Here is an 18697-nt window from a genome sequence, read left to right as displayed (position 1 = left end):
ATGCATGCATAGTATGGGGCGCTTACACCAAAAATAACGTCGATGCACTAGAAAGAATTCAGCGTAAAGCAATCAGATTTATTTTTTCAAAGCACCGCATGACTGATTCCCCGACAGCCCTGACAAAACAACATGGTATCCGAACACTGGAAATCAGAAGAAAAATTTCGCGGTTAAAATTTCTTTTTCTTCTTAAAAATAACCTCCCTTCCCTCACTCCAGAGCTTTTTGTAACGCCAATGGGGGCACGTCGAAGACGACATCGTCACGCTCACTCTTTAACTCCCTATAATACCAGGACTAACGCCTTGAAATATTCTTTTTTTCCCACGCATCATTACGGATTGGAACAATTTACCTCAGTCGCTAATAACCAGTATTGATTCCATTGACCATCTGAATTATTGACACCATTGCTCTCTTGTGAATTGATTAGCCAAGTTGATGTTTACGTTATGGTTCTTTTACTTCGCTTAAACTGTATTGATGATTCATTTCTACATATGTTCTTCACTTTATTTGTTCTTTGGAAACTCCTTCATTACACGATCAAGTGTTCTTTCCCTGCTTTATACTCACAGCTGATGAACTGAATTGGTATTCTGCGCACTGTTAATTTATGCCTACTAATTGCTATTATCTTTTATTGTCATTTGTATGCTGCTCCTGCTTGGGCCATGCCAAGGTCTGCAGTATTATATAATTAAATAAATAAAAAAATATAAAGTTATGAATTACATTTCTGACAGAAATAACTGTAATCGTAGTCGGTTAATTTTTTTTTTTTTTCTGTAACGTGAACAAGCTTGGCCCCGTGTCACTTTCTCAACTTCTTTCCTCGTGCCACCTCGCTCTTTGTGGCGCTGTGTTTAACTGCACTATCTCCGGAAGCGGCCCAGATTACCCAGCACTTTCCTCGTAACCGCTAACACTACGTAGAAACTGTACGACGTTGCGACGACTTCATGATCGGCCCAAGTTAATAATGTTTTAACATTATTAACAAATACCACTGCCATTTTAAAAGATACCACAATAGATAAAGATAGGTACTTACGATTGCAGAGCAGTTATTCGCAGATAACTTTACAATACGCGTTTCTCTCGCTAAGGTTCGTTGAGCACCTATATAGAAACCAGCAACGTGGGCATGTACAAAATTCGCGTTGAAAGGCCGCAGTAGAAGGCTCGCCATCGCAGTCATACAAACGTCGTCAACGTGGTCGTCGTCTTGTTCCTGTCGTCACACACACGTACGCTCGCGTCACACACGCACGCAGCTATACTCGGTTGACACAAACACAGGTGTTCACCCGATACCGCTTTGCGGAAGCCCAAACAATGATATATAAACAGGCACTTACAAAATGTTTCGCACAACATCGATTCCTACACTGCGTGGGATCTGCACAACTCTTTCTTAATTTTTTTTCTCGCAATCACACTCTCTTTGAGAAAGCGAAACTCACACCCTGTTCTCTCATCTCATAATCACCACATCTCTTATGACCAAAAGCATCGCATGCATGTGCTATGCGCAGGATGCCTTCGTGCACTGCTCCGCAATAATAATAATAATAATAATAATAATAATAATAATAATAATAATAACAATAATAATAATAATAATAATAATAATAATAATAATAATAATAATAATAATAATAATAATAATAATGATGATGATGATGATGATGATGATGATGATGATGATGAGAAGAAGAAGAAGAAGAAGAAGAAGAAGAAGAAGAAGAAGAAGAAGAAGAAGAAGAAGCAAGGACATTCCTGCTTCCTGTACACTGTTTGAAAACGAGGGCAGTTGCATCAGTAAAACCAGGAATTGGGAGTCAGCCCCTTTAGGAGTGTGTTCTTAATTCGTCTTCTGTGTATTATTATTATTATTATTATTATTATTATTATTATTATTATTATTATTATTATTATTATTATTATTATTATTATTATTATTATTATTTGCCTTGAAAACATATACACATTTGACTGGAAAGGGAAAGCGAGGAGCAGGCTGGCAACTGCGACCGGAAGGGGCACAACACCTTCCTACTATTCAGAAAGGAGGCGACAGAAACAGAGAAACGGAAGATATGGAGGAGGGGAGGAAAGAAACAGCAGCATGACAAATCTAAAGGAATAAAGTAGAACACACAGTGCAGATCGCACACAGTAGGGCCGGTCACTGAAGGTCACGCTACTACAGAATGTTAAATAGAAGAAACAGCGTCCGTGCTACGAACGGGAACCTAATTTAGTCAATTCTAGAAAAGTAAGGAGAGCGCGATGAGCGTGATCGCGTCGATCCGCACGACCACTCGGGTACAAACATTCGTCGAGTGTCCTGCACCGCAGGCCAAGGAGATTATAGTCTCTCACTAGCGACATGCGTTGCGCGCTGAAAGCGGGGCACTCCAGTATCAGGTGCTGAGGTGCCTCGCAGCAACCGCAAGATGTACACGACGCACTGGCGACGCGTCCTTGTCTGTATAAACGTGTTATCCGTAATGGGCCCTTCCAGTTCACACAAACATTTCAGTGGACGCCGCTTCCAGTTTACGCTACCTTCACCCAGAGCAGGCATCGTGGTCGTCCGATATTGACATTCATGAACTGGTTAAGGCACAGTCGCTATTTTCACCGTGCACAACATAATTATTCGCACGAATTCTCCGTGGTGCTGGACGTAAATCCGAAAGTGTTCCGCCGGTTGCATGAACCATTCTTTTCGCAGAGGCGACTTTTGGTGAACTTGGTTTTGTTGTGGGAGTCTCGATTTAATTTTTTTGAATGCACAGTGCTTACTTGAAATCGTAACCGAAGTAGGCGACCGCCGCAACCGCACGCTTGATAAGCGTTTCCAGCACATGACATTGCAATTCCAGTGTGCTCTATTTTAACGATCCCAAACATTCACATGTCGCGCAAATGGCGACGTAGGTTCCTCTAAATAATTTTTACCGGTAGTTGATACAAAATTGGTCTAACAAAACGCTCTGAGTAGAAATGAAAAAAAAAAAAACATCAAGATCTGCCAAGGTCTGCTGCAAAAGAATAGGCGCGAAACGAAGAAATGACAGATGGCACCTAGAGCAGGAGAAAGAAAAGGTATAAAAGTAAGTAAAAAAAGAAAAAAAGGAACGGGCGATCGGGAAAATTCCACTGATCTGCGTGGAGGCGATAGCTGAGGCGCGGGCAAGAAATATCCCGAAATAGTCCTCTCTCCTCACCTTATTTTTCTCGCTTTCTTTGAAGATACGAATTTAAAGGAGAGATTGGAACAGAGTATTAACTCTCGTCACAGTGCGAACAAAGCAATGAAAACGGGTCACGACAATGTAGAAATACGCACGTATTCACACACGCAGAGCTCCGCGCACGAGCGAGAGTAATACACAGAAGAGAGCCTACAAAGACATCGCATACGGACATGTACAGATCCGCTTATTCAAATGTGCGCTGGGTGGCGAGGTAAGCATATCTTGACAAATCCTGACGGGAGGTTCGCAGAAAATCTTGGAAACGAGAGCTTCTGGGTCAAAAGAAAAATGGCCGATAAGAGCGACTGTAAATAAATATGACTGCTGCTAGCAGCATTCGTAGGTGTAGGTATGCATCCTTTGTCAAAGGTCTGCTCCTCGCCTCCACCGTATATGTCGTTCGGCTGCTGTGCGCTGCGGCTACCGTGGCGCTCCTGACAGCCCAGACCTCCTGGCAATCCAGGGCAAATATTCGCAACCGGGTGAAGTACGTGTGCGCTGCAGCTAGAAAAATCCCCAGACAATTGGGCACATCCTAATGGAATGCGAAGGCGTTCATCCAGCGGGACCCATAGGAAACATCCTCCTTCCAGAAGCGCAGGGATTTAGCGCGGATGAAAGCACTGAGTGGTCAGCAGTCGAGATAAGCAGGAGACATTGAGAGAGAGAGAGGAAAAAGAAGAACGCCAGGAAAGAAACTAATAGGACCGAATCGGTTATAGACATAGGTAACTATACAATGTAGATGTAGAGCTTTTGAGTAAGACAGAAAAGATAAAAGCGTCATAGACAAAGTGCTAGACTGGTAAATACATATAGGTTTTCTGACTAGATAAAGCGGGCTATAGGGGGACTGTTTGTCGCGGCCCCGTTTCGAAGGGGGATGCCAATAAATCATCATCGTCGCCTCTGTACGGTGAGTACGAGAGTTCCTTTCATTACCCTGGGCGTCGGAACTATTTGCATACCACATAAACTCATTTAAACAGCCTATAGTCACCATGGCAGCGCAGGCAACGTATCCCGTGTGCTTGTGACTGTAAGGCTTACAAGCATGCGCGTCCGCAACAATATGAACAGCGTAAGTACCGAGGTCCTGGATCTCATTCGGTAGCCCGTGCCAGGAGTGTTAGAAGTCGCCGGAAGCTAGAATATTTTGAATAAAAAAAATGCTGCGTTTGCATTTGCGACTGATGTCCAGGGGGAAAAGAGACCAGAGGGAATTGCATTATAATGATCAGCACAGCACATTCCTAGTCTAAAACAAAACTTATGAAGATTTAATAGTCAGCCGAGGCCATAACATGTAAAGTGTACAACTAACTCTGCAATGCCCAGACACAGTTCCACATCATAATAAAGTGGAAGAAACTGATCGCCTTTTTTTTTCTCATCATGGAGAGTATGCGTGTATAAAAACGATGAAATGTTATTTGGGTTAAAAGTTATTTACTATATTAATTATTTATCAGTATTTGGTTCATTGAGCTATCCGAAACTGAAACTTCACTTCAGCATATAAAAAACGCAACCATTAGTTTTGCCTTAAGTATATCGCGACCAATCGGCATTTTGAGGGCGTCAAACTGAGCGTAGCATACATGATGCGTTGGGCATTACAGGGTAAGTGGCTCCAAGAAAAATATCGCCGTGGATAACCAAGAGTCAGTGGATATCGCACCTGCTTTTATCCACAATTATAGAATTTTCCATTATAATGTCGACTCTTTCCAACGTTCGAGCGTTCGCCTTACGTTCTTTTTTTTTGCATATATAGACCTGTAGTTTCCTGCAAAAAGGAATGTCACGAACAAGGACACGTGGAATGCCATCTGTGGAATTCTGCGACGGAGGTTGTAAGTCTGGACATTTGCACTTGTGAAGCAACGAATGCATTACACGTCTAAACTTATAATTTAAACAGCGAAAGTGGCATGAGCCTCTCTTTCTTTCTTTTATTGAAGGAATCAGAGCGAAACGAGAACCTAGATCAAATTATCGCCATAGCGCGGAATTCGATCTTGGCGAGCACGAGGCAGAACAGTACACTACGAGCTCACGAAGTGGTCTATATCTGTGCGGGCCTGAAAAGAACCAGCAAATTTCATCCATGCTTTATTCGTATGCGCTGTTCGATCTTGCTTGGACGAAGGTTCATCCCTAGCGTTGCCACCAGTCGTTGAATCTGGACGACAGTCCCAATTGCTGTCCCCCAGATTTTGGATCTTGCCGTTGGGTGCGGGAGTTGGCCGAGGTTGAGGAGGACTTGGAGATGAAAACTGGATGTTTATTTACATTATTTACAGTGAGAGTACAAAGAAATTAACAGTCATAAGTCATTACGGACCGGAAGCAACTCGGACGCTGCGGCCCGTGGCAAAAAGCTCGAAAGAGATGAATGAAGGAATGCTCTCTTGCTGCTCCCGGTCTCTGGCTTTTAACCCCTTCGGTGTCTCGAAGTCACGTCACGTTCGGCCAATCGGCGAGCCCGCTCAGGTGGCGTCATTTCTGGCCAATCGGCGAGCCCGCTCAGGTGTCGTCATTTTCGGTCAATGGTAGGCGCCCGTGCGAGTGTATGTCACATTCGGCTCAGAGGGTCACTCCTTGGGCTCCAATCGTCCGAGGGATTGTCTGCGGTATTGCCTTTCCGGTCTGCAACTACCGTCACAAAGGCGGACGGGGGGGATTGCTCCCAGGGCTTCATGGTGCATTACGGCCGTCGTTGCCTCGCGGCTCGCAAGCGCCGTCACAATAGGCGGATGGGGTAGATGGGTTGTCTTCGAGCGACCTTTCAGAGCTGCAAAGCAGCTTTCCTCTGTACCCACGTTACCTGGAACAGTGCCAGGCTCCCGCTACACTTTCGGGAAGAATCTAGCAGTGGGACAACAGCTCCACATGCGGCGCACGAGGGGGGGGACGCCAACTTGTTTGCATGTGCCGCGCCTCGGGAACGTGGTAGATTGCTTCTGCGCTCCTTAATCAGCTGTGACGCGATTCGATGTGGTCTGGCGAACTCGAAGGAGGCTCAGGAAAAGGTCCCGTATCTAAAAGCGCTCTTACCGCCAGCCCAGCTACCTAACAAATGACAGATGTCAATGCATGCCACAGCCACGTTTCTATTAAATATTGAGAGTGAGTGAAACTATACGTAAGAACTTATGGTCCGCACAAGTTAATAGCTCCGGAATGTTTTAGAGCGCAGCACCTAGGCGCCCATTCCTGCGGCGAGCGTCGGCGTTGTGCCTCGGTGTAACCGAGCGAGCGAGCGTAGCGAAGAATGAAAGCGAACGTGGAGCGCAGCGGAGGATGAAAGACGCGAGGAGTAAAGCGGAGAGGAGGGTGCAGCGGAACAATGAGGCAGAAAGTCGAGGAGACAGGTATGGCGAAAGCGTGAGAAGAAAAGCGTAGTGCGGTGACGACTGCTATGAAATGGAGCCAGAGTAGTGCGCGTCGTCTGGGAGGCCTGTCCCTGGCGGCTGCTGTTAATCGCGCCCATGCGTCATCCATTCGCTGGCTCTCGCCATCTCCAGATTAGCGAGGCAGTTACGCCATACTTCGCTCCATTTATAACGTGCCGCACGAGGCAGATTGTCTGCGCCAGGCAATATATCGAGAAATGAAAACACGTAAGGAGCTGCGCTCAAATTTCGCCTTAGGCAGTATCGTAATCGTCGGTGAATATTTTATTGTAATATCAATTATACGGACACTACAAGCTCATTTCTGCTGTCGGCGTTGGCGTGATGTTCCGCATAAAGTCCAAGAGCGATAAAATTGTCGCCGCACGCCGTATGGACGAATGAAAGCTTGCCAAGGTGAGCTGGAGATCGCGTCTCTTTCTCGCGCACGAAAGGGAGGGTGACACCACGCTTGTTAATTTAGTTAATGTTCCTATGTGTTCAAGCTTATACGGCCGATTAAGCTACTATCCTTGCTTCGTATAGCTGTCCACTAATTTGCTGTCGCAATCGATGTGGCGCATTTCGGGCGAAAGTGCGACTTCCTTTAATATAGATATCGTACAAGAGGCCACAATGAATAGGCGTTGTCGTTGATGAGCTTCTTGTGTAAAAGACGACGAAATGTTCACTCTAAAGGTCGAGCACGAGAATAATTGGTTATTTTTATTCCGCACAATAAATTCTTATAATGATGCTAAGGGTTGTTCTGTAAATAGTGTTTTAATTGTTTTCTTTTTCAGTTTATTGGGACACGAAGTTTCTCCGAAGGTTTACGTCCCTATGGCTGTTTGCCACGCGCCAGTGTGCCCTGTTCAAAGTCAGTTCGTGTTCTCAGTCGCCATGCTGCGCTCTTGCAACGCGCAGTGCTCGCAACAGATACGTCGGCACGCGCCCTCCTTGGCACTTCACGTATACCTGCTCGTGCCAACACGTCGCCCGACATCGTCTTTATCCACTTGCTATGGAGCACGCTTCTTTAAGGCACTTCGATTTCTTTGGCTCTTTCCCCCCGTCTTCGTGGTCGGTGCTTGCCGGCCGATGGTCGAAGGTTCGAACGAATGCGCCGACGCGAAGGGCGCGCGCGTTGTAAGGCGCGTTCGTTGGCGAACGCCAACTCTGATAGCTTTTTTGAGAAGCACATTCTGTCCACCTATACTACATCGCCAAATATACGCTGGTTAACGGCTCTGTTCTCTGTGGAATTACGCATTGAAACTGCAAACGATGCCTAAACGTCCTCGCTGCAACGAATGTTCACCTTCGAAAGCGCCATTCAAAGCTAATGGCTCTCTTGGAGCGTTCGGCTTTTCGCTGACACTGACAATCACCGTCGATGGTGTGTGCGCAAATTACTGTTTTTCAGCGCAGTTGGGTGTATACCAAATTTATAATTTGGGCAAATCCCTAAGTGTCTGTCCTTATTTTTCCAGGCCGGGTATTTTAGCGAAGACTTTAATGTACAAGCACACAACAAGAGCACATCAAATGGTAAAAAAATTCATCAATGTAGCATTCTCTAAAAATTTGTTTTATCTTCGGATAAGAAAAGTAGATTGTTACGAGGGGAGGGGAGGGGGGGACGTAATGAATGCCCAGGAGTCCCCTTACAAATTGCGCTATCGAACCATCGCGTACGTGACGCCAAATGCCGTCGCCAACCTTACAGTGTGTTCGCACATTCGGCCCTTTCGAACGGAAACGTCGAGACCCAGTCCACGCTTTCTTTCGCACGTATAGGGATCCTTATTTGTTCGACAAACAGTTCATTGTAGACCTGCGAAAGTGATGTCAAATTTTGTGAGATCAGAGGGGGCGGGTGCGAGTAGTTCATGGTGGCAGAGCCAACTCGGTTATCTATCATTTCTGCGGGCGGGGGGGGGGGGGGGGGTTCTGTCTTAATTACCGAGCTTATACAGTATACTATAGAGGCAAGACTGGCGTACTTGGTATTCCCGGAATGTAATCAACCCAAGTAACTTCACGTTTTTAAGGTCGTCTATCAGACGGAGAATAAATAACTTCTTTTTATTTTTAGTTGTTACTCTATTTACGCCGATGGACACTCAATTGTGTGTGATAAGCACACACTATACTTGCATTGTCTCCTCCTTTCTGAAGAATAGACAAGCGTTGTGCCCCTTCCTCTGGCGATGCTTCTCGATCGCTTTCCCTTTCCTGCCATGTCTATACATGCATATATGTTTTCAAAACAGATGGTAATAAATATTGCATTGTTGTGCTGGGCTTTATTCCTGGTCGTTAACTGTTTGTTTACTGACGTAACTAAATACACTAAAATTCGACAAATTACTCTTTTGTTAAGTGTATATGGGGTCACGTGTTGCCCGTAGCCGGGTGGAACTCAAAGGTGACTCAGTGATGAAGGCACTTGAAATCCTTACACTGCCACCAGTTTCTAGATATTCAGGATTATTTTAAATGTGTTGTTATTATCCGTTTCTTGTCTAGATCCACAATTTTGATGGCATTTGATGGCTACGCATTTCGTATTACAAGTTTATGTGTGATGACGCAGCCGGAGACTACGATTTCCATATGCGTAATTGGTTGGCTCGATTCTACTCTGTGGCGCATCGATCTTGGGTACCTTGATATTAACCTTAATTTGACCGACTGCTGGAACTGTTTCACTCGTTTTACATTTTCAATGCTGTATTTGCCAAGTAACGCTAGTCCTAATGATCAAGCGAAGTGCACGGTCAAACAAACAAACAAACCTATCGTCTCGTAGGTTTTCTTTTCAAAAGTTCTTTCACACGCAGGCACACGCACGCACGCACGGGTGCACACACAGGCCCGCGCGCAGTGGTTGCTTAGTGGCTTTGCTTGGTGGGCTGGTGACCCTCAACGCTAACTTTCCGAATTAAATTTTCAATTTATGTTTTTAGTTGCTTACAAATTCTGTAAATAGTGATTACTAGAAGCTTATATGTTGCATAGTTACATCCGAGAGCACGCTCTCCCTGCGTACTTGTAGAACGAGCACTCGGCTACACCTCAAAGGCATTCATTCGTTCTTTTGCGCACCTTGCTGCGCCGCCTTCATTTGCGTTCCTTTACTTCTCTCGTGGTTGATTGCATTTATATGCCGTTTGCGTTTCCAGCATTCGCCATGACCTCTACACGCCTTGAACCACTGACCCCGTCTCGAGCTGCGCCATCTCCTGTCGCATATAATGCAGTTCCACCTTCCTAGCTCTTTACTGGCGTTTTCATGAATGCAATGCGCTATCGAAATGCGAAGCCTTCTGGAGAGGTTTGAGTGCAGAGTGTTGTTCTCGTACGCTTGTCATTGTTGTGTGCGCTCTTTCGTTGGCCGCCCTATACCTTCAGCATAGCTTTCCAAGCACGTAGCGCCAGGCAAAGCTCTTAACTTTCTATCGAGGATATTTATATTTCTCCCGTTGAAGGGAGTTCTATGAGGATTTCGACATATTCTTCTTTCCGTTAGCGCTCATATCCCTTAAGAACAATTTTCCGCCTGCAAACAAGCGCACACGCGAAGTTATCCAGGCATATCCATGCCTCATACAAGCTCCGAGAGAGAGAGAGAGAGAGAGAGAGAGAGAGAGATTGAGCAGACTAGGGGAATAGGTGCTGTTTTCTGCAGCCCTTCAAGGAGCACAGATCGGTGTCTTGGGGCAGGGCTGCAAGGCGCATACGACGTAAATGCCGTAAAAAGAAAGACAGATAGAGCGAGGGGATTGTTGCGCAGGGCTTTATTTCTCGTCGTTGAACTTGATCGCACTCGAAGTTCTACCGGTCAGGAGACTCACACGATGAGTCACGCACTGCTGTAGGCACTGTAAACAAACACACGGAAGTATTAACTCAGTAAGATGGAGGTTCAAGAACGTCGCTCGCGAAATCTTGTCTCGCCTGATCGATCGCACGCGCACTCGAAGTGCGGGCGGAAGGCGTAAATAATAAGCACGTAATCCCGCGAGCGCGTGGCAATTTTCTGCACGGCGCGGTACATGCGTACGCATCCCACAAAAGCGAGTTCATTTCTCGCATGGTTCTCGTCAGCGGTCTATTCTTTGTCTATTTTCTTTTCTTTTCTTACAATTCTTTCTGTCTTTTTATTGCTTGGGTAATTTTGTTTCAATTGGACTTGAATTCAACTAAATTTTGTCGCACAACAGCAGCATCAGTTATAGTTATACTCTATGCAGTTATAGTAGCTTTATAGTTACAGTAGTTGTACTCCATGTGTGCGGACGCACGCAAAATATGTGTATATTGATATCGGGGAAAGCACTTTCTTATTTCTGGTTGCGCTTCAGCATAGAGACCAACCTAAAAGGAGCGGGAGATAAAATGCAGAGCCCAAGGTCGCGAAAGCGTAGCAAGGCTTCACAATTTTTCATCTTGCTCCTCTAGAGATGAATCGGTCGACACGCTTTTGTGTGCGCTCGGGACCGGCTTCTTTTTCTTCGCCTAAACATATATCGAGTTCCCCGGTTTAATTTCCGGCCCGGACGACTCCTCTTGCTCGCGTTATAGTTGATGCGGCACTGATCCTATAGCCGCATACATCAGAACGCAGGATGTTCGTTCTCGCTGCTTCTACATGTGAACGTTTACACGCTTGATCGAGGTTCATATTTTTATCTGGTTTTCTACTGGCGATACGAACTACCGAAAAAAAAATTAAAATAAAGAGTGCTTCTTCTAAAGTCTACTTTAGGGATTCTACGATTTTACATGGAAAAGAGAGCTGAAAGTTGGTTATCGAATCTGTATTCAATGAACTTTAGCGCGCGCACTGCCGTAGGCGCTTAAAGCGTGGTCTCGTTCGCGACGGCTCTTCTTGCGCAAACGCATAAGGGCCAGTCGTGTATACCATCGTGTACGTCTTGCGGTTGCTGCGAGACACTTCAGCACCTGATTTTGGAGTGCCCCGCTTTCAATGCGCAGCGCACGTCGCCAGTGAGAGACTATCATCTCCTTATATAGCCTGCGGTGCACGACATTCGACAAATGTTTGTACCCCAGTGGTTGTGCTTCTCGACGCTATCAGGCTCATCGCGCTCTCCCTACTTTTCTAGAAGCAACTAATTTGGGTTCACGTTTGTAGCTCAGACACTATTTCTTCTATTTTACATGCGTGGCCTTCAGGGGGGGGGGGGGGGGGAGGAGTGACCGGCCCTACTGTGTGCGATCTGTACTGTTTGTTCTACTTTATTCTTTTAGATTTGTCGTGCTGCTCTTTCTTTCCTCTTTCCTCTCCTCCCTATCTGCCATTTCTGTGTTTCTGTCACCTCCTTTCTGAATAATAGGCAGGCGTTGTCCCCGTTCCGCTGGCAGTTGCCAGCCTGCTGCTTGGTTTCCCTTTCCTGTCAAATGTATACGTATGTTTTCAAAACAAATAACAATAATAATTATATAAAGGCTTCGTGGTAGGCAGAAGTCTCCACGACATTGACTTTATTCGTCCATCACACTGAGTTTACCCGCTTCTGTGTGTTTCTTTTTTCATTAATTTATTTTTTCATTAATTCTTTTCTCTCTCACATCTACGCGCCCTTTTGCCCCTCCCCCATTACAGGGTAGCCAATCGGAGATAATCTCTGGTTAACCTCCCTGTCTTTTCTTTGCCTTTCTGTCTCTCTCTGTCTATTGCTAAAAAGTTTTTGTCGAGGACAAAGCTATGACCTCCAGGCATTTATGACCTCCAGGTCCGAAAGTGGCGGCGTTTGCATCTGTCGCCAAGTATTCAGATCTGCTCATCTTCGTTGAAATGACTTCGGCGGCATTGTGTGCAAAGGTGCGAATTCGGTATCTATCTTGTCATTGCGGTGCATACCAACGAAATCGACTACGCAGGTGAGGTTGTGTTGTACTTCATCTAAATGTCGCCCAAAAAACTTTGTTTTCAGCAAAGTTTGAAAATGTGTTGGGTATACAAATCACCACCTCAGGAACTTGCTCCTCAAAGTGAAAACCGCTCTTGGTTGGCTTAAGTATCTGTCAGCGTTCGCAAATTGTTTGTCTCCGCCTTCAAAGTACTTTTACTCATCTACAGTCAGTTTCTTTTTCGACGCCGCAAGGTCCAACGGAAAAAAAATATAGGCCGATATGAAAAATAGCCTAATATGAAAGATAACGCCAAGCGGTGTTCAAGGAATGATAACAGCGAATGTACGAGTTGTAGCACCACTCGCCGATACTTGTACTGAGTAGATGTGCTGGCGGTGAACGTGTGCCTTGTAGCGGTTTCGTTTTTTATATCTTACTACAGGAGAAAAGACTGTAGACGTTCGTTATTTCAAATCGCGTCTTCCATTTTTTTTTTTTTTTTCCAACAGCGGCAGTTGCCAATCATACGACTGCCACCTTTCGTGGTCGTTTGTTGCAGCTGCCTTCACCATGTTTATCGTCATCATGGTTCTTTGGCAGGCGTAGTTCGCTGGAAATGAAAACTATTGATCCGAAATCTAAGTTTAATCTTGGATCGGCTAGCCATCATCATCGTGATGCCAACGCGTTGTCGTCATGCGGTGGTTGTTAACCGTCGTCCTCGTTGTTGCTGTTGTACTCTTTGTCGTCGTTAGCGTCAAGGCCAGCGGCCGCTGTTCCGGAAGGCACTGGTTAGCTTTCTTTGAAACAGGCTCCTATACTACCGTTTTTCGTCTCTCCTGTACGCGGTCGTGCTGCCCTCGGGTGGCGATCGTGACGATACGCCGCAGTTACGCGACATGTTGCGCTGTTTTCCGTTACACTCGGTGAAATCGGTGTAGCTTTCTTGCTTGCTATCCAAACAACGGCACTGACTCACAAAGGGTGATTGCCCAAGGAGCCGACGGGAAGAAAACAGAAAAAGTAATCCATGCGGCCTCTTCACTTTTACTTCGTCTCGAAATAACGGGTGGCGGAATTTGAAACAGGTGGAGTTGCAGGGCTTCATTGAAGAAAACCGGACATGTCTGTGAATATGCCATGCAACACGCGATCTTGCTGCAGGCCACACTACCTAATTAGGAGGAGAAAAAAAGAAAGAAAAGGAAACTGGCACAGCGCTGCAGGAAGCAACCTCTCTAAAGCGAACTGCTCCGCGTCTTGCATTGATGAGTAACGTATGCATGGCGAATTCGCTCGCGACTTCATGTCTCAACGTATTCAAGCGTTTATTTACTAATAAGAAAGTGTTTATCGTTTATATGATAGCTTTATTAAAAGCGAGAGCAGAACTTCCACTTGCAGGAAATTATATCAACTGGAGGCCTATCAATTACTGGCAAACGCCAGTTCTCTCTATTTCTTCTTTGCGCTTCCCTCCCCCCCCCCCCCTCTTTCTCTGCATCCTTGTCGTGTTTTTCTTTTCAATTAAAAACTGAGTAGTGAGTAATGAACCGCTTAAATATTAAATCACATTACCAAATATTTCTAATTTTGGGCTACCGCTGCTGCGCTGCTCGTCTGGCGGAACTTAGTTGCGGCGACACTTCGAAACTCGACGAATATTGTGTGAGGCACGCTTTGTCATTTGCCGTTCTCTTGATGTATGTACACGTGTAGTATCACAACATCATCATCGTCATCGCCGCTGATCATCATCACGCGTCACGATCACTGATGCTGAACTCGCGGACAGCTCGGGTGACGAGACATGCGTAGAACAGAGCACGTTAGTTCCCAAATCAGATCATAAAACCAGCAACATCCTGGCTTACAACCAACCCACCCAAGCCACCAGCCGTGCTATAGCACGGCCGGCAGCAGCTTCCGCACCATTCGCCTCCGATAAATGAGTGGACGATGTCCCACTGGCGCAGCTCACTGTCGCGTCATTGCTATGTATACACTGCTTACGGGATGGCACAGTGCGTACTGTGTTTAGCTCAGCTACAGTCTAGCTCAGCGAAATCGGTTGCCGGGTTAATGCAACTGGCTTGTTGGACGGCCACTTTCGCACCCAGTTGTGCGTCCAATCGCGGGAACCGTTCGCGTCGACGAAAATTACGCGATTCCGGGCGCTACGCGCTCGGATAGCTCTGCACATAGCGAAGCGCAAACGCTAGGCGCAGGCATGCCGATTGAAACCTGCGTTGTTTTGGCTACACCTCCCCCCCCCCCATCCCTGCCCCCTCCTTTGTTGTGGTGGAAAGTAAGGCTTAGCGCGTCATTCGCGGTTCCTTTCGCAGAATGTAGGAATTGTGTGCGCAATAAACCATTTTCGAGCCTATACCTCGAAGTGGCGCGCTACCCGACGCCTGACCTCTTCTCAACGCGGCAAGACGCAATGTAACCATCACCATGGTTACGTAATCGGCCCCCAGCCGCACGCTTCGCCTGCGAGGTCGAAGCTTCGCGCCCGTTTTTTATTGCGCCCGACGTTTGCGCGAGGGACGCGTTAGCTCTTTCGCTTGACCGCATTTTCAGCATTTCGCGCGTGTGTTATAAAGCGGCTTGCTCCCGCGCGCGTGCTGCGTTGCCGAAAGGCCTTCTCGCTTATGACCTTCTTTTCATCCTTTCTCTCTCGATCTCTTCCCCTCTGTTTCTTTACCGTGCGCATGCTCTTACCGTCACAAATAACTGGAGCAGATTCAGAAAAAAAAAAGAGAGCAAACAATGATCAAAGGCCGTTAGAGCCCTAAGAAGCTTAGTTTCGTAACAGCAGTAAAACACAGCCGGCTCTGAATACGAGCACCTAACTTCGAAGGAGGCAGCCGCTTCATTCTCTTTCTCTTCTTTCTATGGGCCAATACTTCGTAAATCAAGAGGCCTTCGGCGACTTTACGACCTATAGCGGCTTGCACACAAGAATGGATAAGGGAGTGAGGGTGACAGGCATTATGAGTGTACTCTTAATGTATGTAATAGCGGGAGAAAAGAATTCGACAGAGACACGTAAGTCTGCTTACGTGTGAGAATGGGAGAGCATTGTACCGTTTGTATAGTCCTCTGAACGCCACGAACGCGCTCATGTTATGCACTCACAACCTGGCGTCATCTCCTCCCCATTGGCTGCTACGTGACGTGTGCAGTGACGCACGCACTAGGCCACGCCTTCAATCAGCCAGAACCGTGGAGCCCCCGTGGTGTCGGGGAAGCGTGCTCGTCTTGCACCCCGGATGCGCGCATTGGATTGCCCCTCCCAGACCGAAATGTACCAAATTTAGTTTTCAAAGCCTATAATTTGTTTGGTTTACAGGAACCTCCATCAGAAATGTGACGTCACTCTGAGCATTTCTCGACGTGCTTGTACACTTTTGGGTCGTCACCCATCTTTGGTACCATCTTTCGGGCATGCCGACTACGCCGACGAATTTTTCGCGTAATGGGGTATATACTAATTCGCATGCGCATTAAAAAAGGCGACTGCTTGATTTGTGTGCGCAGGAACCTACAGCAGCTGCCTCGCAGTCAGCGACCAGGTCCTTTTGTATAACCGCTCTCGCTTAGTCTGCCGATACGAAAGCGCGCTCTGGTTTGGACAGCCGTTATACGTATACGCGGCGCACCTTGAGCTACGCCGCAGGATGAAATAAGAAAGTAACAAATGTTTTTGTTACTCTCCCGTCTTTATGTTTTGTCTCCTACTGGCGTTTAAAGCGAGCACAATGTCGTCTGCTAGGATTTCGTTAGGATCGACTTTAAAACAGCTCTTGTACAAGCAAGAAAAGCTTGCGCTATCATGCGTGTGGGCTTGCGCGTGCGTATGCGCGTGCGCGCGCGCGTTTGTCCGCGCGTTCAAAAGAAAGAAAGAAAGAAAGAAAGAAAGAAAGAAAGAAAGAAAGGAAGAAAGAAAGAAAGGAAGAAAGAAAGAAAGAACAGCGGATAGTATCTTTTAAACGGGACGCTCAGATTACATTCGTCTTTACTGCCATGTTAGCGAATATTCGAAATATCGAATACCAATGTAATAATCTCTGCTTTCCTATTCGTGTTCGATTCAATAACTCACTATTTGGAGATGCAGAATATTAGTTTTTATTTCTCGAACATATTCAAATATAAAAACACTTCTTGCAGTATCAAAGGAGATAGCACGATGGAAGTGAGAATATATACAGTTCCGAGGGATTGCGCAGCGGGGTACCTCTGTCAATCGTTGCTGCGTATAGGGGCACCACTCCTTGACCGAACACACCGGAGCATATAACTCCTACTAAATGATTTACACTCATTCTATAAGAATGGCTCGCTTTTATGCAGCCTACATATGGATTTGTACCGATTTATTGTTTGGCCAGCCTCACCCTGTTTGCATTCCTTCGAAACAATGAGCGATGCTGCATGGTATCACACTTTTCCCCATCAGCGAACACGGCAGTGTACGTAGATATCTTGTAACTTGCTGTTTCCATCCTTCATTATACTGTCATTGCTGTGCCGCACCAGGTAACTGAAATCAGTTGTTTCTCATTTACAAACTAATCAATCGACCGGAGGTCCCATTGAGAACTGAATTGCTTGCATGTGTCAATGTATATAAGCTTGATTTTTTTTCCTTACCTTACGGATTCTTCGCAAACTTTACATTTCATGTTGCTTCGGAAAGGAGAAATATTCGATATCATATTCGATATTCTATTCGTCATTTGGAGGTCGTTTTTCTCGAATATCCATATTCAAGTTGACTCAGAAACTTTACTATTCGAACGCCGCTATGTAGTTTTTATCCAAGACGTTTGAACGTCATATGGGAACTGGAATAATATTGCAGTTCCAAGCCGTAACTTCCGTATTGAATGAATGAATGAATGAATGAATGAATGAATGAATGAATGAATGAATGAATGAATGAGAATAAGGACTCCAGATTGTCCAGCGCCGAAAGGAGGAGCGAAAGCGTGCGAAGTTCGGGCGCCGACTCGCTATCAAAACCTCTCTCGCGAAGCTCCACTGCGCGTGAAGGTTCCATTCGTAATCGTATGACGATATCAGTGGCAGACTGCGCCTTATCTGACCTCCTTCAGTCGGTCGCACTTCCATGTGCGAAAATGTGGGGAAATGTGTTTCATGTGGGGAAAGAAAATGAAAGAAACACGAACAAGAACGCGCTGTTTGCCTTATCTTTTGCAAAGAAACAGCTTTTTATCACACACACACACAAGCACACACGCACGCACGCACGCACGCACGCACGCACGCACGCACACACACACACACACACACACACACACACACACACACACACACACACACACACACACACACACACACACACACACACACACACACACACACACACACACACACTCACTCACTCACTCACTCACTCACTCACTCACTCACTCACTCACTCACTCACACACACACACACACACACACACACACACACACACACACACACACACACACACACGCACGCACGCACGCACGCACGCACACGATGGTGCAGTCTTCATAGAATGGCACGCAGCTCTATCTTACGCTGGAGTTTGCGCCTTCCCCGTAAGTGGAAACAACTGGTTCTCGTGCACAAAGGTCACGAGAAGCAGCTGCCAACTGAGGCGTGAAATTATCGAGGCAGAGATAATTGATAGTTTAGGGAATAACTGAGTACCCAAGCCGTCGATTGCTTTAACTTCGATGGAATTACGATACTTGCGTCGTCACTGATTGATTCGCTACCTGCGCTTGCGCGATGTTCGGCCACAAAATGCCTTTATATTTCGCGCTTCGCAGTCCTCAGTAAAGTGTTGCAAGTTAGCTCTCGTGTGTACCAGTCTTCTTTCACCGTCCATGAAGTTTTTGTCGTGACAAAGAGGTTATAGGAAATAGATACAGTAGTTCAATGCCCACACAACGAAGACAAATGCTCACTGAGGCAGTTACAGAAGATGAAACGTGGTGGCGCAGCAATTCTGTCTCCCAGAAGAGCACGAGCGCTTCATTTGACTTGTGCATAATTGAGTTCCTCCGCAAGGGTCCCGGGATCTTTTCTTCCGAGATCGGCTTGTCGGTCTCAGCGGCTGAGTCCTTACTCTTGTT

The 18697-nt window shown here is 46.2% G+C and overlaps 1 protein-coding gene across 6 annotated transcripts in view; it reads left to right on the top strand.

Moving 5' to 3' along the window:
- Nucleotides 1-18697, top strand: part of LOC142572185 (adenylate cyclase type 5-like) — a 308272-nt gene that overhangs the window by 214350 nt on the left and 75225 nt on the right. The window lies entirely within an intron of this gene.

This window comes from Dermacentor variabilis, chromosome 2, assembly GCF_050947875.1.
Source record: "Dermacentor variabilis isolate Ectoservices chromosome 2, ASM5094787v1, whole genome shotgun sequence".
In the NCBI taxonomy this organism is placed as follows: Eukaryota; Metazoa; Arthropoda; class Arachnida; order Ixodida; family Ixodidae; genus Dermacentor; species Dermacentor variabilis.
This window is presented reverse-complemented; position numbering and strand designations above follow the sequence as displayed.